Below are 20,626 nucleotides of genomic sequence, written 5' to 3'. Positions count from 1 at the left end.
GCTTGAAGCCAATTCTATTTTTTTATAAATGATATTTAACATGTTGCCTAGCATCATTAGGTCTCAATCCCTTCTTAGAACAAAATGTTCCTGCTCTCTCCCAATTGAAGAGTATTCTTTCTTCAGATGAGTTTTCTAAACTTTCCTATTAAACTTGCTGGAATGTGAATGGGGAAATTAGAAAGACTTGTTTGTGTGTGTCAGTGAGGTGATTAATCACAGCACATTTCTTACACTTGGAGGGAATCCTGGGTCTGCGAGTGCTGGTGACTTGGAATAGGTTCTGCTGCAGCTGGGAGAGCTTGGTCTTTGTAGAATTCTCTTTCAAGTTTATCTCAAGAGGGGGCTTGGCGAAGGAGTTAGAATGGAAATAATGGCATTGTTCTCCCATTTCATTTTTCTTACCTAACAGCGCAACTCAAAATATACTAAGGTGTTCTTTTATCTTGTGAGATAATCTCCTAGAATTGGTGGAGGTGAGTTAAGAGAGGAACCTGCTTCCCCTCTGTGTCCCTTACCCCATTTCTGAAATGTCTGAATCTTTCTTCCTTCAAATTACGCTCAAGAATGTCAAAAGAGAAAGATTTCCCGATCAATTCCACATTTTGATCACATCCCCTTATTAATCAGATCTTTTCCTACCATCTGCAACAGAGAGAAATTTTAAATTCATTGTGCATACATCATTTAAAATTTCCCCTCTCCCTGTTATGTTATTTAAACTTTTCCTACATATCAATTAGTTTGAAATAATAAGTCTTTAGGCTATCCATTAATTGCTGCACTGTAGACATGATCTGTATTTAAAATTATGCAAGGAAAATTAAGCTGAAGCACGAAGGAGCCTTGGCTAACGGTGAGGGCTTCTTAGCCCTTCAGAGCAAGAACTGAGATAACGAGGACAGGGAATACACAGGAGGCTCCTTGCCGATCATTTGCCAGCGTGGAGACGTGAAAACACTGCTCCAGCTGTGGGCTCTTCCTCGCTTTTCAGTTTTCCTTTTGAATTCTTACTGTATTTGGTCACGCCAAGGCAGAAGAAAACGATTGTCAGCCAGAGGTCCTTTTCTAGTAGAAATGTATTATAAATACTTTAACAGCAACTTGGCTTCGTAATTAATTTCCCTACTCCTCTCCCCCAAAAACAACACATCTCCCCATTCTGTAATCCTGGTTAAGTTTGTGGCAGGTAGACGAGGCTGGACCCATAAAGAAGAGGAGAGAAATGGGGGGTTTGCAGCTGGTAGCCTTACTCATTAGTGCCTTGATTTTAATAAACACCGTGGTCTTATTGGAAGAAATATTACTTTTAATGAAGAAGTCACAGAACTTTCTGGTGCTTGTTCAGAGTTCCTGGGGCCTGGGAGCTTTGCAGGATTCTTGCCTTCCTAATACCAAAGGTCTAGGCAGTGCTAAGAAATGCCCACTGAGATCTGTCTGCCTGACCTAGTCCCACCCAATTGGGTGGTAGTTTCAGTAACTGAGGACTGTGCAATTTAAACACTGGAGAAAGAAAGATGGAACGAGTGTTAGAAAGTGACTCATGGGTGACATTTTTCAGATCCTCCCTACCCAGGAAAGTTAAAGTTTATGGATGTTTATTTCGCTCTTGTGAACCCTTCCTTTTTTCTCTCTGGCTTCTTGTTTTTGCCTCATGATTAATCATTTTGACGGCAGGTCTGGCAACGCCAAACATTGTGGGGCTGTTCTTGCCCTCTAGTGGTGAAATAGTAAAGTACAGCACTCGAAATACTTAATGCCCATTATGAGTAAATGCTGAGAGCTTGGGAGAATAGCACTTCTTTGTAGAAGTTTGACGGTTGCCAACACAATCACATAAAATGCCTCAGCACAGGGCATTGTGGAAGAAGAAAGTGTCTCACTCTGAGTGTAATCATTTGGGAGACTCATACAAAAGTAAGAGAATCTTTCTAGGGAAATGCTCTCTTTTCCTTGCTTGAACTGAAGTTGCAGTTGAGAGGCAGTTACCCTTAACGTTTGCTTTTTTTCCCCAGTACAAGTGTTCATAGAAGGACTACATGTAACAGGCAAAAGCTAGAAACGACCTAAATGTCCAACCACAGAGGAATGGGTAAATGAACTGTGATGTATTCACATACTTTATAGCAATTTTTCAAGACCCAACTACAGCTATTTACAAGAAAAGAAGCTAGATGCAAAGAACTATAAAGTATATGACTGTTTATATAAAGTTGTGAAACAGAAAAGCTAATCTCTGTACTGACTGACATCAGAATATCTGTTACTTCCGGATGGAGGTAGTACTGATTGGGTTGGAGCATGAGGGAAGCTTCTGGGGTGTTGATAATGTTTTGTATCTTGACATAAGTGTTAATTTCATAAATCCTGTAAAAAGTCGTCAAGCTGCGAGCTTTTGATCCAGATATTTAATTTTTTTCTGAGGCTATCTCATATGGACTAATAATCTATTTTGTTTTATTTATAACTAATTGTCATGAGCAAACAATTGGATTTATTTCCTTATGTGCCCCAAGATCCTTAGATAAATACTTGTTTTTTTATTTTGTGATAAGCCATTTTTAGAAACTTCAGTATGCACTTGTGTTTTCCTGTCATCTGTAATTTATGCATTTGGTGGAAGTTGTTTTTAGAGTTGCTTCCACTTACCAGGTGGGTGACACTCACCTGACCTGGCTGACCCTCATGGCCCCCATGGTCATGGGGACTGCCACACTGTAAACAGTCATAATGTGACTTTGGCCACCACTCAGGGGCAGTGACAAAATGAGAGGTCACTTCATGACACCTGGAGCTAGCCAGGGGCTGTTGGGTGTGATCATTCTGCTATACTGTGCTTCTGTTGCCTGAAGGATCTAGCATTGGTGAGGTCAGATGGTTGGCAAATATTATAAGAAAACAATGAATGCTATGACCAGGAAAGAGTTGAGAAAACTGGAGAGCGAACTGTGCTTTTGAAGATTTGTGGGGACCTCTGGCACTTTCCAATCTTAGGATGTAAAAGTGAGCCTTTTCACACTAAGCCAATGAATCCGATAAGTAAGTGCCTCCTTATTCACTGTGTGCCCCTTGTCTGTGACTGACCCTCTTCTGATGTGGCTTCTGTGGACAAAGGAAAGGTTAGAAGAGCAGATTTCCAGAGCCACAGGCCCATCCTAAGGAGAATGGGATATGGCTAGCAGGACTTCTGCACTCCTCCACTTCTTGGGACCGGGGTCCTGATGTCAGTCCTGGAATATCAGGAATAGGTAACCCAGAGTAGCTGCTGTCATTAGACTCAGGCTGGGTTAGACAGAATTGGGTTTCCTCAGCTCTGTCCTGGAGGATTGCTTTGTTGTTGATGAAAAGAAACACTTTGTAACTGAACAATTTTCTCAGGTTCTTTAATTAGGGGTTAGAAAAATGATGGATCCTTCTTTCCGGAGACCCAACGAAAAGATATTCATTAATGTCAGTAGCTTCAATTTAGAAATGACATTTAGTAACCCCAGATGTGGCTGAAATGACAGAATAAGTAGGAGGCAGAGAAGAAACGCAAAATAGAAAAAAAAAAAAAAAAAAAAAAAGAAAGAAATGGAGATGGAAGCACAGGGCTGATGACTTCTGATGGATAGCAGCAGCTGGGGTGACCATGGCAGATATCACTAATCAATCTTACTGGTACTTCCAGGCCATCTAGAGAGCCTTGGAATCCTTATCAACAAGAAGTCCCAGGCATCTGCTACCATATGATGGAGCTGGCATGCAAAAAGTAACTCACTGCCATACAGGATAAGGCACTTTGAACTGAAAGTTGGGTAGACACTCAGGGTTAGTTTTGCAGCCCAGTATGAATCTTCAGGCAATGACTGCCTCCTAGGTTAGTGTGGCCCACTGAAGCAAGTTTACATAAACAAACATATGTATCATAAATTGCTACGGACCTTGAATAACAGGAAATTAGCAGTTATTAACTGCAAATGACTTTAAGAGGTGGAGAGGTAAAGAAAAAGAGTGAAAAGCGCTGATGTCAATCAGTGGTGGTATGTGAGTATAAGGTAACAAAGAGTGATGGTGACTGTGACTAAGGCGAGCACTGATAGGGGATTCCACTCCTCAGGTTCAGCTAATTGCTGCCAAGTTCACTGGAACATGGACCCAGTGCGGCCAGGTCTTCCAATACTTCAAATAAAGCATGCAAACATTTTTAAAGGATATATCTCCTTATTTTTAAAGTTAGCATCCTGTTTAACAAGAAAACAAAAGAATAGTAAGGAAAAAACATTATAACAATGTGTGAGTACAATAAATCGTGGTTGTGTATTATTCAACCAGGTTGCAATCTCTGGCTTAAGGAGCAACAGAGATGGGCTTCTGAAATAGGCTGCTGTCTCAGTCCATTTCTGCTGCTGTAACAAAATATCTTAGACCAGATAATTTATAAATAATAGAAATTTATTTCTCATAGTTCTGGAGGCTGGGAATTCCAAGATCATGGCACCAGAAGATTTGGTGTCTGGTGAGGGCTGATCTCCTGCTTCCAAGATAGTACCTTTTTGCTGTGTCCTCACATGGCAGAAGGGCAAAAAGGGCAAAACAGGCACCCTCATGCCCTTTTATAAGGGCACTAGCCCCATTCATGGAGGCAGGGCCCTCATGACCTAATCACCTCCTAAAGTGCCCACTTCATACTATTTTACTAGGGATTACATTTCAGAATGAATTTTGAAGGGACACACATATTCAAACCATTGCAACTTTATTCCTCTTTTTTCAGATGTTAGAATGAGAATCACCAGTCAACTGCCTTGGGATGTTTAGTCTTTTATCTTTTCCTAACCAAGTAAAGGGAGCCTGGTCTGCCTCCTCAGGAATGTTTGGCTTCTGAATGTTCCTCTCCATCCATAATTCATGAGCACTATTGGTGCTACTATATACATTTATACAGCCTCTTACATGCATGAACACACTGCCCGGCTCTGAAACATGATTAGAAAATGTTGTGCCTGTGGGTGTTTTTGAGAATTTTAGTTTGCCCAAAAGCTAAAGGGTGTCTGCTCTGGCTATGACAAACATTAACATTCATAGTGTCATCTCCTTTGTTCAAGAAAAAAGAAATCTGCTGGGAGTCACATAGCTCTAAATTGAAATCTGCGGCACATTTCTACTCATGTGTTTTAAAGAGGTAGTTCAGAGTAGTAATTTAGAGCATATGAGTTCTAGGGTCGGGCTGCTTGATTCTTTTTTTTAAGACAGAGTCTCGCTCTGGTGCCAGGCTGGAGTGCAGTGGTGCCATCTCAGCTCACTGCAACCTCCATCTCCCAGATTCAAGCAATTTTCCTGCCTCAGCCTCCCGAGTAGCTGGGTTACAGGCACGCCACTACACCCAGCTAATTCTTGTATTTTTAGTAGAGACTTGGTTTCACTATGTTGACCAGGATGGTCTCAATCTCTTGACCTTGTGATCTGGCCACCTAGGCCTCTCAAAGTGCTGGGATCACAGGGGTGAGCCACTGTGCTCAGCCCTACTTGGTTCTTAAATCTGTCAGTGAATAGTTGTATGAGCTTGGGCCAGTGGCCATTCTCTGCATCTCAGTTGTCTTGCATAAAGTGAGAATGATGGAGCTGGCATCATAGATACTGTGGGTGATTACAGAAGACAGCTCAGTGCTTGGGTAGGTAGTAAAAACTCAACCAATGTAATCATTCATTATTCAAAATCCTGAAGCAAAGGCAGGATTTACTTTACAGGGTAAACCCAGATGGAAGCAATGCCCACTGGAGTGTTTGGCTTCTCTTCTATTTCTAAGACCGCATATAACAATAGAATTCTAGCAGAAAGAGCTTTGAGAAGCAGAGAGTGCAGCCAGCCTAAATTTACCTCCCATGTTCTGAAAGCCTGCAGCCATTCTCTCCCAGGACAAACTGCAGATTCTAAGTGTTTGGCTTCCAAGCCCCCAAAATACAATTCATTTAGAAAAGCATGACAAATTTCTTGTTTGAAATTCCAAGTGTAGCTTCCAGGCTCTGACTAGAACTGAGAACTGTTAGGCAGAAAAGAGAAAAGAGGAGAGCTATCTTTTTTTTTTTTTTTTAGCTTTGATCTTTCTGCAGAGTTTTTCTTTCTAAGTGTACCCTGTGGACAATTTACATCAGAATCACTGAGGGGAACCTGCTACAAAGAGACTCTCAGGCCTCATCCTGGACGTCCAGATGTTGTCAAGAGAGACCCACTCCTTGGGCCCTCATGGGCCCCCAGCCTACCTTCATCCACACACTCCTCATGGGGTGAGTAGTCTAGTTCACAAGACTATGGCTCCTGCACATGGAGACACGGCCTCTCTAATGCTGGGGAACCCACATGTGATATAAGAAATATATTTAGTCTTTGTCCCAGGTTTCTGGCATAGACCTCCTAAAACCCTCCAATGTGTCTTCCAATGTGTCCCCATTAGTCAAACATGACCTTTCAGTCATGTTCTACCTTTTGAAAGGTGAAATAGAAGAGAAACCCTTTCTCATTTCTTCAAAAAATTATTAAAATGTCCTTGTCTCCCCATACTGTCCATTGAGGACCTCAGAAAGGTCATGTCCCCTGTTGCTTCACATATTCACAGATTTTTTCCCCTCAGCACTTATTTTTAATCTTGATGATGCTCTTGTCATTATAATCCAACTAGGCTGATGAGAAGAGGACTTGAAAAGCCCTAGCATAATGGAAAGATAGTTGACTTGGATGGAAGTTGAGCAAATTATAGTTTCAGAGTAAACTTCTTTTATCTGGGCAACATATGCGATTAAGTTCATTAGAAAGAAATATGACTGGGCACAGTGGCTCTCACCTGTAATCTCAGCACTTTGGGAGGCTGAGGCGGGTGGATCAGCTGAGGTCAGGAGTTCAAAACCAACCTGACCAACATGGTGAAACCCCTATCTCTAGTAAAAATACAAAAAAATTAGCCAGGTGAGGTGGTGCATACCTGTAATCCAAGCTACTTGGGAGGCTGAGGCAGGAGAATAGCTTGAACTTGGGAGGCAGAGGTTGCAGTGAGCCAAGATTGTGCCACTGCACTCTAGCCTGGGCAACAGAGTGAGACTCCATCTCAAAAAGAAAGAAAGAGAGAAAGAGAGAGAGAAAAAAGAAAAGAAAGAAAGAAAGAGAAAGAAAGAAAGGAAGGAAGGAAGAAAGGGAGGGAGGGAGGGAGGGAGGGAGGAAGGAAGGAAGGAAGGAAGGAAGGAAGGAAGGAAGGAAGGAAGGAAGGAAAGAAGGAAGGAAAAGAGAGAGAAGGCAGCAGGGAGAGAGAGAGGGAGAGAGAAAGAGAGAAAGGAGGGAGGGAGGGAGGGAGGGAAGGAAGGAAGGAAGGAAGGAAGGAAGGAAGGAAGGAAGGAAGGAAGGAAGGAAGGCAGGCAAGCAGCGTTAAGGCAACCTGACCCAACAGAACCTTCTGTGATGATGGAAATGTTCTCTGAGCATAAGCTAACCAATAGCCACATGTGGCTATTCATCAGCAATTAAAATGTGACTAGCACAAAGCAAGGGCTGAATTTTTAAATTTTTCTTTAATTAATTTAAATTTAAATAGGCAATGGCTAGTGGCTACTGTATCAAATGGGATTACTTTAAGGCAAGAAAACACAGAAAGGACATTTCATAATAAAGAGATCAATGTATTTGAGAAACAATACTAAAAATTCATACACCCAATAATTATACCTTCAAACTATATGAGGCAAAAGTTAACAGATCTAATATGCTTAGATATGTTCAAAGAGAGTACTTATAACACGAAAACTTCCTGTATCTTTCCTGCCTCCAAAATACCAGAACACCCTAGTTGCCAAAAGAACTCATGATCTGTTTAATTGAGAAGGAAAATGCAGTCTCTAAAGATGCATGCATATGTTCAGGAGATAAAAGGAAAGATGATCTAATCTATTGGAATCTGGGAAAAGAGTACTAGAATTTCACTTGTAAGGAAAATTAGCTTTACTCAGACCTATTATCAGTGTTGACACTGGCACCATGTTAGTTTGCTAAAAGGTTGTGAGTGACTTACAGGACTTGAAGCCTTCTAAGGAAAGAAGAGGGCACCATATCTTTTTCCCCCCTGTTTTTTTGAGACCAGGTATTGCTTTGTCACCCAGGCTGGAGTGCAGTGGTCTGATCATAGCTCAAAGTGGCCTTGAACTCCTGTATTAAAGTGATCCTCCTGACTCGGCCTCCCAAAGCATTAATATTACAGGCATGAGCCACGGCATCTGGCCTCTCCCATATGTTCAAGAGCTTGGATAGCAGTGCCCTGGCTTATATAATGACTTTTTAGCTCACTTCAACACATTCATTCAATGCACACATACACCAGTCAAATGGATTTACAGGCTACCTTATCTATTTTAACCAAAAAAAACCCTCACCAAATGGACTAAACCCTGCAAAGACGTGGAGATAAACCACATTAGCAATTGTGCCAATGGCAAACAAAAGGAGAATCGCAGAGTTTGACGTTTTCTCCTTTCCTACATACTGAGGTGAAAGCAATTAGATATTGTAAGAAAATCCATTTAAAAAGTAACTTTATGGAGAAGACTATTTGAAATATGTCTTTACTTTCTCTACAGCTAACAGTGAGCCTTGCCTTAGTGTATGGCATGTTAATGAAAGTGGCAAGCCATTGTAATAAGCAGGCACTTACAAATTAAGCATCCATCAGAAAGTCAAACCTTTACAACTGGTGGATGGGAATGAGTAAAAGGAGTATAATGACGCAGTAGCCTCTGCAAAAGATGCACGTCTTCCATTTTAATCTTCAAATCTGTGTGAGGAATCTTTTTTTTAAATTTTCCCCAGGAGTGACAGTCATTAAAACCAAGCATGAAAAAGAAAATCTAAACTTAAGATCAGAGTTTTGGATTCCTCTATCAAAGTGTTAAGTGAGGAGTTTTGAAAATAATGGCTGCGCTGCACGGTGGCTCACGCTATAATCCCTGAGCTTTGGGAGGTGGAGGCCGGTTGATAACAAGGTCAGGAGTTAGAGACCAGCCCTGCCAACATGGCGAAAACCTGCCTCTACTAAAATTACAAACAATTAGCTAGGTGTGGTGGCTGGTGCCTATAATCCCAGCTACTTGGGAGGCTGAGGCAGGAGAATCGCTTGAACCAGGGAGGTGGAGGTTGCAGTGAACCCAGACCTCGCCAAGACCACGCCACGGCACTCCAGCCTGGGAGACAGAGTGAAACTCCGTCTCAAAAGAAAAAAAAAAAAAAAAAAGAAAAGAATGAAGTCTATTCAAACACATGGACTCTATTTTATTTTATTAAAAAATAAAACATCATTTTCATCTTTATCCTTTTTCCTTATTTATATTTTATCACAATTTAAAAATATATATTATATCTTCATTTATAATGAACGTATGTGTTAGTCTAGTAATGCCTATATACATAAATAAGTGAATATGCCTATGGCGGGAACTGTGAGTGCCTAATTTTGAGGGGCATGAAGTGGAAAAGTTTGGATACCACTGCCACAGATTTCTGGCTCTGATATTTAATTTTGTTCTAGTTAAGTAAAAGGTATTGGGTTGCCAATGCCCAACTTTAATTTTCAGAAAAATAAAATTTGCCAAAGGCAGGGATCCTAACCTTGAAATACTTACTACCTTACAGGCAGTTACAAATGTTACAAACATTACGAAATGTTACAGGGGTTCCGTATATTTATAGTGTAAAATTCCACAAAATTTTTGTTTAGGTGATGTGACCAGGTCATGATTTATTTACAGTTTGGTAAAACTAAATGAGTCAAAGATTGCCATTCTTCATATTCAAATGCTCATTTTCATCTCAGTAGATTTTGTATGTTTTCTAATATTTTAAAAACTTAATGTGTAAGTTAACATCAATTAATGAATATATATCCAAACATATATTAAGTTGGTACAAAACTAATTGTGATTTTTGCCATTACTTTCAGTTGCAAAGACCGCAATTACTTTTGCACCAACCTAATAATTTTTCTCTTTTATATTTTTGCCTGTTTTTATTGCCAAATCATTTAACTATCATGCCCATGAATAAAACCGATTATGTACAGAATCCTCATGATCTTTTAAGTTCAAAACCAAATAATAGTACAAAACGCTTCAAAAGATTTTGCATTGCCATGAAGTACTTTATGTGTTTGAAAACCACACTTCTGAGTAAACTGTAAGACTAGACCTACAGACAAAATCTGTAACCATTACCAAGAAGCTCTAATAATAATAAACTGTTTATTTGCTAAAAGGTTGACAAAAGCCACCAATATTGATTAAACAATAAAAATTCATATCAAATATCATGCACTTTCTATGTGAGCATTTTTACTGATTGTTTGCTTATCCCTGGGCTTGCATTAGATGGTTCTGACCATTCTCTCCAGACTTTTAAACGATTGTAAAGCATGGCATGTATAGTAGTCAAATCTCATTCAATTTTACACTGATGTCATCATTTCCTTGTTTCATCCAAAGTTTATTACAGTTAATAATCTTAATAAACATAAGCCAAGGTGTTTTCAAACCTATAGGCAAAGGTTATTAATATTAACTATAATAGGGCTTGGGCAATGTTAATATCTTATTTCCATTTACTCTCTTATCCACAAACAGAGAACACATCAAAAGACTAGTTTTTGCCCAAAGCTAAAGAAGTAAGGCCCCTCCAAACAAGTTCAACATTTCAATAAAAAGACTCCATGATGATACCATAGGGGTGAATCACACATCAAGGACATGTGCTTGGAGTCGATTGAGAACTTAAATTTGAAACTGCAGAGTCTGATAGCCCCTGACACAAATACAACCAACAGAAACTGTGACCTGCGTGGTTCAGAGCTTATTTTCTTCATTAGCATCTTGGACGTCTAATTTTAATATCAATCAGCACAAGTGTAAGAGTGGAGATTATAAGTCAGGAGTTGCATGCACACATATACCCCTTGCCAGCAAAAGGATTTGTCTTCTGGAAAGAGAGGGGTAGGAAGGCAGAAAAGACTTGAGATTCAACAGAACACAGAAATGAGAGCTGTTGATCTCAATCACAATGATGGTACTGATTTCTTTTTAATAAAGATCTGTTTCAGAAGGAAAAAGGCAAACAAATTAGCCTCGTGATTCCTGCAAGGGGAAAAATAATTTGTCTGTATTTACAAGTCACAATAAAGCCTTCTGTTCTTTAAAATATGGCCATGGCTAAAGGTAATTACGGTAACAGTGACAAAGAGTATTGTTTTAGAAATGACTCCATAAAATGGCTTAATAGCCATTACTCACACATTTTAAGAAACTGCCTTGTAGGATAACACCAGGCTGCCTCTCTATATAGGTTGCAATGATAGAAAATGCTAATGTCTTATTTTTTTTAAAGTTATTGTTGCAGGATGCTATGAATGCATGTAAAATAAAAGCTGATGGTGGGCATGGTGGCTCACGCCTGTAATCCCAGCAGTTTGGGAGGCCAAGGTGGGCAGAGCACCTCAGTCCAGGAGTTTGAGACCAGCATGGCTGATATGGTAAAACACTCTCTACTAAAAATGCAAAAATTAGTTGGGTGTGGTGGCAGGCGCCTGTAATCCCAGCCACTCTGGAGACTGAGGCGGGAGAATCGCTTGAACCCAGGAGGCAGAGGTTGCAGTGAGCTGAGATCGCGCCATTGCACTCCAGCCCGGGTGACAAAAATGAAACCCCATCTCTAAGTAAGTAAGTAAGTAAATAAATAAATAAATACTGATTTCAAATTTAAAAAGAGGCGAGAAGTCATTTAGTACAATAGATAGCTCAGATTACATTATTCTCGATGACACTCAATCTTAAAGGGGTCTCTGCCAAATTAAAAGAGAAAATGAAATCACTGGAGGGTTCTGTGTTGAACTTCCTTTTACGGCATTTATGAGGTTATTGCCTCCAAAAGAAAAGCATGCAGGCCAAAGTGAAGTTAGGAAAGTCTGAAACTTGAGAAGAGAGAATCCACAGCTTGTTCTGAGACAATTTGCTCAAGCCCGCCCCTCTGCAGACATCCCACCTTTTCCAGGCCTCCCGGAGACCTAACTCTTTGTTTTCTTTTTCTTTTTTTTTTTTGAGACGGAGTTTTGCTCTTGTTACCCAGACTGGAGTGCAATGGCGCGATCTCGGCTCACTGCAACCTCTGCCTCCTGGGTTCAAGTGATTCTCCTGCCTCAGCCTCCCAAGTAACTGGGATTACAGGTGCCTGTCATCACACCCGGCTAAGTTTTATATTTTTTAGTAGAGACAGGATTTTGCCATGTTGGCCAGGCTGGTCTCAAACTCCTGACCTAAAGTGATCCACCTGTCTCAGCCTTTCAAAGTACTGGGATTACAGGCATGAGCCACCACACCGGCCAAGCCTTTTTTTTCTCTTAGAATTACAAAAAAAAAAATGTAACTGAAAAATCAAAAGTAGATAGGCTTTCTAGCATGCTGTGATAATGTTTGATGCCTGGCTTTATTACCTGTGAATTTTTGTGACCAGTCACTTACCTGCTTTGAGGTCTCTGTTTCCTCACTTGTAGGAGCATGTGTTGGTGGGTGATGGCAATGGTGTTAATATTTACTTCCAGGCTTTACTGGGACATGACACATAATAATGTGTCACTGGATCTGCCGAATCTAGACACCAGGAACTATCTATCAGTGCCCTCTTTATTAATGAAAACAGTGTTATTAGCATCGTTAAACCTAATCAGACGAAAGAGCCAATGCCAGAAACCTCAAAAGGAGTTCAAGAAACTCATCCTTACAATTCTCTTCCTCTAGAATCACTCTTGGGACAAAAATCTGTGGTTCTCTAGGAGACAGAATAAATAGGGTGTGTGTGTGTGTGTGTGTGTGTGTGTAATACCCCATCAGCTCTCCTCATTCTCAGGCCATCAGACTCAGACTAAATGAACGGGCACCCTGTGGACCAGTTGAGTTAACACATACAATTAATTATATTATGTATAGATTTTTTAAAATGGCCACTGTTATTTTTCAGCTCCTCCTATCAAGACTTAGAGTCTAATTCTTTCTCATCCGAATCTGGGTGAGTCTTGGGATTTGCTTTCAACAGTAAAATGTGGTAAAAGTGACAATATGCCGGTTTTGGGCCTAGGCCATAAGAAGTCTGTATGCCCCTGCTTTTGAACAATCTTTGATTAGCCTACTAGAAGATGAGAGACACAGGACCCAATCACTCCTGCTGTTCCAACTGCTAGCCAGCCAGCTGCCAGACAGGTAGGTAAGACCATCCTCCACCAGCCAGATATTAGTTGATCTGCTGGCTGAACAGAGACATCTACCTAAGACCAGCTGGGATCAATGTAACCCAATGCGGATCAGCAGAAAGGGCCAGCTGACCCATAGACTTGTGATCTATGGTTATTGTCTCAACAGTGACTTGCTTTCAAGTCACTAAGTTTTGAAGTAGTTTGTTATGCAGCCAAAGCTCACTGACACAGATGCCTTGTCAGTCATTTTAAGTTAAAGCCACCCGCTATGGACCATTTCCTGTGCCCTCTGAGGTGGGAATCATTAAATATGTAGGGAGAAACTATTAAACCTATTATGCAGTTTATAAAACATAAACTCTCATAAGCGGGTTCTACAGCAAGCCTGTATGTAGGTGCATTGTCATTATAGACAGATAACCCTACTCAAGAGTCCACAAATGAATTTGAACCATCAATACTCAGGATAGGCTAGTAACATATGATATGCCTGGAATTCTTTGTTTTGTGAATGAGCAGATTGCTATAAATAAGTCATAACAGAATTGGTTGATACACTTTTTCTAGAGCATAGATTGCTAAAACCTGTGGTTAGGGACCTAAAATAAGGTTTCATGAGTATAACTGTAAAAAAAATACTCATGAAAAGGAAAGAATGTGACAAAGGTGGAGATCCTAAAATAGGTCTAACAAAGCAACCAAAATCAGGGAAAAAGCCACGTCCATGGTCAGTCAGGCCTGCTACCAGCCTCACCACAAGGGCGCTCTGAAGCCATCTGCTACTCAGCTCCTGGGGCTCTCAGTACCTCTTGCACTTACTGCCTTATTGTTCACCAAGCCAGGCCCTTTGCTCTTGAAATATGCTCTTCCTAGAAAGCTCTTCCCACAGATACCTCATGACTCACTCAACTCCTCTCTGTGATGGTTAATTTTATGTATCAACTTAGCTGGGTCACAGAGTGCTCAGATATTTGATGAACTGTTATTATGGATGTTTCTGAGAGGGTGTTTTAGATGAGATTAACATTTAAATCAGTAGCGTGGGCAAAGGAGATTACCCTCCCTAAAGTAGGTGGGCCTCATCCAATCAGTTGAAGGCCTGAATAGGGCAAAAGGTTAACTTTCCCCTAAGTAAGAAAGAATTCTTCTGCCTGATGGCCTCTGAACTAAGACATTGGTTCTTTTTGATTCTACAGCAGCCTGTGGCTTTTTTTTTTTTTTTTTTGAGACAGTCTATCACCCAGGTTGGAGTGCAGTGGTTAGGTCTTGGCTCACTGCAACCTCTGCCTCCCAGGTTCAAGCAATTCTCATGTCTCAGCCTCCCAAGTAGCTGAGATGACAGGTAGCACCACGACGCCCAGATAATTTTTGTATTTTTAGTAGAGGCAGGGTTTCACCATGCTGGCCAGGCTGGTCTTGAAACTCCTGACTTCAAGTGATTTGCCAGCCTTGGCTTCCCAAAGTGCTGGGATTATAGGCATGACCCACTGTGGTGACCAGAAGCCTGTGGCTTTTGGACTCAGACTGGGACATCTGCTCTGCAGATTTTGGACTTCCCAGCCTCCATAATCACATGGACAAATTCCCTTGCCATATACCTCATACACCTACATATGCATGCATGAATATCTCCTATCGGCTCAATTTCTCAGGGGAACTCTGACTAATATATCTCCTTTCTGGAGGTCACCTTCTCAGTAAAGTCTTCCATAACCATCCTATTAAAACAGAAAACTATTCCCTATCCCTCTTTCTTTCTTAATTCTCTGCAGTTTTTACTACCACCCAACATGCTATAACTTTACCTCTTTATTTAATGTATTGCTTGCCTATGAAAACTTAATGGGAGTAGGGATTTTTGTTCATCTTTCCCCTCACTACCCTGGACTTCTCAAGCATGAAGAACAATGCCTGGAACATAGTATATACTCCATAAATATTTGTTGAATGAATAAACTTGAAAAGAAAGACATTTTGTTCTGATACTTTTTTTCTGAGCTTTGCAGATTTCACACACACAACTCATAAGAAATGTGGTTGTAATGGTCTGCGTAACTGCCACAGAGAATATTCCAGAAGGATGTGCAAGAGCATGGAAGGGAAAAAGACCTTTCAGTTACCTCACCTGGGAAAAGCAGACATTAAGGAAGGTACTAATAAATGGAGGAAACAGAATTCATTGTTAGTGTATTAGTTTTGTATGGCTGCTATACTGACTTACCAAAAATTGAGTGGCTTAAAACAACAGAAGTATATTCTTTCACAGTTCTGGAGGCCAGAAGTCTGACATCAACATGTCAGCAGGGCCACATTCCTTTGGGAGAATCAGTTCCTTGCTTCTTCCACTTTCTAGTAGCTGTCATCATTCATTGATCTGAGCCTGCACCACTCCAATCTCTTCCTCTGTGGACACATTGCCACCTCCTCCTTTTCTTTCTGTGTGAAATCTCTCCCCACATCACTCTTCTAAGGACATACATTGATTTGGTTTGGATGTGTCTCCATCCAAATCTCATCTTAAATAGTAGCTTCCATAATCCCCATGTGTAATGGGAGGGACCCAGTGGGAGGTAATTGAATCATGGGGGTGGGTTTTGCCCATGCTGGGAATAAGTCCCATGAGATCTGATGCTTTTATAAAGGGCAGTTCCCATGCACATGCTCTTTTGCCTGTCACCGTATAAGACATACCTATGCTCCTCCTTTGCCTTTCACTGTGATTGCGAGGCCTCCCCAGCCATGTGGAACTAGGAGTCCATTAAACCTCTTTTTCTTGTAAATTACCCAGTCTCTGGTATGTCTTTGTTAGCAGCATGAGAACAGATTAATACACACATCATTGGATTTAGGGCTCACATGGAAGACCCAAGATAATCTGCTCATTGCAAAATCCATACCTTAATAACATCTTTAAATATCTCTTTTCCAAAGAAGGGAACATTCACAGGTTCCAGAAAATAGGATAATGACATGTGTTTTGGGGGACCACCACTCAACTCATAATGGTCAGATAAAAAATTGGATTTTACCATGATTCCACAATGACAATCTTCAAGGTTGTTGTCTAGATGCCAACATGGGGGCACTTTGTGAGGTATGTGGGCCTTTGTCATCACGACAACTAAACCTCCAGTTCCCTAAGGACTCAAGCTAATTGAAATTAATAAGTAAAGTTTTAAACAGTTGCTTACTATAGTAATGATATTTTTCAGGAAGCCATGTGCTAAAAGCAAGACCAAGCGTTTTTTTAAGACAAGGGAGTCAGCTGTGGGTCAGGCTCTCGATTCTGATGCTTTTCTCTCATTTCTCATAATCTTATGATAGGGATTCTTACAATCTGGCTCAAGAGTTATCATGTGCTCTAATCCACGCAAAGGCAACACATTGCACTTTGCACTCAAATTTTTTAAATGTTATCTAGGTCATCTCTTAAGTAATCTGTTAAGCAGCACAAGGACATGTAAAGAGATTCAAGTTCAGAATTTCGGGCTGTTTTTCCTGGTGCTAGTCTCTATGTCCCATGACTGTATTTTCACCTTTCTCTGGCGTTCAGGAGGCTTGAAGCTTTTAAATGAAATTTAATTTGTTTAAAGCATTATAATGAGCAGTTTTCATGACCAAGTGTTCCACAATTTATTGAAATATCCTATATAACCCTCCAGTTTCCTGAGTAAGTATAAACAACTATTCTATTTAAATTTTAATACCACTATATTTTATTATAGCCAGCCAAAGTTTCTTTTTTGCTGTTAGAAGTGGAACCACTCAAGTCTTAGACCTTACCTTTTCTAGGTCAATAAAATGTCTATTAAAAGGTCCTATGCCAGTGGCACGTAATATCTAATGAGTGAATTCATAGTCTGATTCTGGCATTAAAAACCCTTTGAAAATTGAATTTTCACTACTCTGGGCACCCTGCCTATGGGATAGCCCTGCTACGTGAGAAGTAGTACAAAAAAAAAAAAAAAAAAAAATTAACCTTCAACCGAAAATGGGGAAGTATTTGTGAAATTCATTTCAAAAAGTCATTTAGCTAAAAATGACTAGCTGGTTATATTTTAAAATATTATTTTAAAAATAAATAACATGGTGGTATATGTCTGTAGTCCCAGCTACTTGGGAGGCTGGGGTGGGAGGATTGCTTGAGCCCAGGAGTTTCAGGCTGCGATGAGCTACTATTGTACTACTGCACTCCAGCCTGGGTGACAGAGTGAGAGTCTGTCTCTAAAATAAATAAATAAATAAATAAGTAACAATATAAACTTTCATATTTGGGGGCTTAGTTTTTAGGAAAAAGAGGCACATTACAATAAAAGAAACTGCTGTGATTTATTCACCATCTCAATATCTAAGGTATGGCCTGAGGTCTTAGTGATGGACTTCACAATTTCTTAAAAAATTAATCAATTAATACAATAAAACAAAGCACATTTTTCATAAACATGTAAGACAAACTTAGATCCAGATTGGGTGCTCTAGAGGGCTGTTTCCTGCGTGGTTATCTCTTCCATCATAGTCCACAGGACTCTGAGAAGTTGCAGGAATATGCAGGTGCACACTTGAGGCCCAGCTTCATCTCCAATGTCATGGAAAGGGACCGTACATCATGGGGGCAGAGCCCTGTGCTCCCTTATGCCACTTGGACACAGCCTGGGGAAAGTGACCTCCTGGGTGTATCCACATTGGAGACCCCACTATTTTATCATGACCTGACTTTCATACTGATGACCCCAAAACAATATACACCAAGGCCAAATAATCTAATTAGTAATAAGAGCAGGGCATTTAGAGTGATTTCAAAATAAGTATTGAGAGAAAGAAGGATCACCAGTTAACATGTGGTCAAGTTGATATGACTATTCCTCATGTAGCTGAGAGAAACTTAATATGACTATCCATCATGTAGCTGAGAGATGTGGGAGCCAATAAAACAGCAAGGTTGCCTTCTCCTCTTGTCCAGGGTGCTGTGAATTTAAGCAGCTGTAATAGACTGATGGCAGTGATGGCCTCCACTTGTGAAGATCAGTGTGCTTCTAAAAGCTATGTCTGAAACTCAAGGGATTCTGGGATTCCCTGAGGCATCTATTCAAAATCTGGGCTAGAATATACATCCTGCCCAGACATACTGATGCCAGCCTTCAGATAGATTTTACTACAATTAGTACATGGAGACTCATATTCAGTAGGTTCTGATGAGATGCTTAAATTAAAAAAATATATCCATAAAGTTTACCTTCATTTAGAAAGGGTACTTGATCTGATACATAAAGGGAAAATGAAGTAATGAGTAAGTGGTCCTGATTGTTTTCTTTGTCTTCCTAATCCTTAACCAGGGAATATTTTTTTCCCACCAAATGTGTATTGGGTGGTCCTTACCTATGTTTTCTTCTCAGAGACATAAAAGCAGAATATTACCATTTCTTGGATTATAGGAGTAGCCACCTAATAGGTTTCTTGGTTCCCCTCACCAATTCATTTTCCCCATCACACTCAAAGAGATTCTGCTAAAACAAAAACTGGAGCATGCCCTCTCAATGGCTTCTCTCATCTTCTGGATAAAGCTCCAAGCCCTTGATAGTTCTTGCAATGGTTTTGCATGCTCTGGCCCCATTATGCTCTCCCTTGGTCTCAGCTCTTTATCATAATGGACTTCATTCTGATCCTTCACTAGTCCCTTTGCCTCAGGCCAGGTACATCTGCTATTTCCTTTGACTTGAACCCCATCCTATGACTTCTAGGAGTTCTCATTACTACTTACACATCTGTTATATTGCCTTAAGCCTCACATCCTCTGCAAATGACGTGCAGTGAAGCTAAGACTCTGTTTTATATTATTAATAGGCCATCTCTTGGACCAGTAGTTATAAATCAAAGACCGCTGATAGTGTAAGTACTTTGAAAAGAGATTTAGGATTATATATGTAGACAATTTGAAGTAATTATCAAACATAGGTTGGCTTCATAATATTTTCTGACAGAATCATCTCTTTGGTACTGGATACTCTATGTGCCAAAAATATCCATCATGTCCAAAGCTGCCACTGTGTGCTTTGGAGCTTTCAAGAATAATTTCAAAATCCTTTCAGTCATGCAAATTTTTATTCCGAGTACTTTCTTTTTGGTTTTAAAGCCTAATGATCTATACGTTGTTAAACAGTCTGTTCTACATTCTCTATTCTTAAATATTAAATCAAATTAAAGAAACAAGACACATCAATGAGAAATCCAAATGTCAAAATGACTGATTTTTTTGGAAAAGATCAATCCATGGACTACTTCCTGGCATGCAATGTCAGGGCTTTCTGTACTGAAGCAATGAGAAGTCTTCAAATCCATCGATGGAACATTCCAGAAAGCATCTCTTTACTGAGGATGTACATAAAGACAGTAAAAACCAAAGCATGTGTGTAAGGATTGGGCTCAGAAATCCTTTTAAAGGATTTTAAAGAAGTCTAAGTTCTCATATTCTATGAATGAAGATGTTCATCTGAATTATCCCCTAGTGGGCAATGGGCAGAACTGTTATGGGGAGGTCAGTGGGCACACACTGAGGAGATGGGGACTTACATTTGTGCCTGACCCCGAGCCATGCCTAAGAAAACTTGGACAGTACTCTTTTGGAATCACAGACTTTTCCTGATGATTTACTCTTCTGAAGACAGTTCTGCTTATGGCTAATGCTGGGGAATTAGAGGCTTACATGAAGTATATTCCAGGAGGATTTGTTTCCCTAACATTTTATTATGAAAATCTTTACACATATATAACAGTTGAAAGCATTTTACAGTGGACACCCATACACCTACCACAAAGATTCCACCAGTAGCACTTACCATACTTGCTTTAGCATATGTCTATATCATTTATCCTTTTGGGCGCATTTCAAAGGAAGTTGCAGGTGTCGATATAAATACTTTATTATATGTATTATTAACTAGGATTCATGAGGATTAAGAAGGGGTCTCTGGGCTGGGTGCAGTGTCTCATGCCTGTAATCCCAGCACTTTGGGAGGCCGAGGTGGGTGGATTATGAGATCAGGAGTTTGAGACCAGCCTGAACAACATGGTAAAACCTGGTGTCTACTAAAAATAGAAAAAGTAGCCTGGCATGATGGTGCACACCTATAATCCCAACTACTCAGGAGGCTGAGACAGGAGAATAGCTTGAACCTGGGAGGCAGAGGTTGCAGTGAGCTGAGATCATGCCACTGCACTCTAGCCTGGGTGACAGAGTGTGACTGACTCTGTCTCAGAAAAAAAAAAAAGGGCCTCTGCAATAGAAACATGATTCTCTTTCTCAAACATTAATTCCACTGGGCCTAGGAATTTCCTGAGCGTCCCTTAAGGGAATCTACTCAGGACAAAACCATGCATTTCATCTC

At 40.3% G+C, this 20,626-nt stretch overlaps 1 protein-coding gene and 1 non-coding gene across 4 annotated transcripts in view; both read right to left on the bottom strand.

Moving 5' to 3' along the window:
* Positions 1-20,626, bottom strand: part of PLCB1 (phospholipase C beta 1) — a 735,221-nt gene that overhangs the window by 30,428 nt on the left and 684,167 nt on the right. The window lies entirely within an intron of this gene.
* On the bottom strand, positions 17,726-17,930 carry LOC118154306 (small nucleolar RNA SNORA73 family). Its single transcript, XR_004744177.1, has one exon. It is a non-coding gene; the product is annotated as a small nucleolar RNA SNORA73 family (small nucleolar RNA).

Source organism: Callithrix jacchus, chromosome 5 (assembly GCF_049354715.1).
Source record: "Callithrix jacchus isolate 240 chromosome 5, calJac240_pri, whole genome shotgun sequence".
Lineage (NCBI taxonomy): Eukaryota > Metazoa > Chordata > Mammalia > Primates > Cebidae > Callithrix > Callithrix jacchus.
Note: the sequence above shows the minus strand (reverse complement) of the source record. Positions and strands in the feature narration are given on the sequence as shown.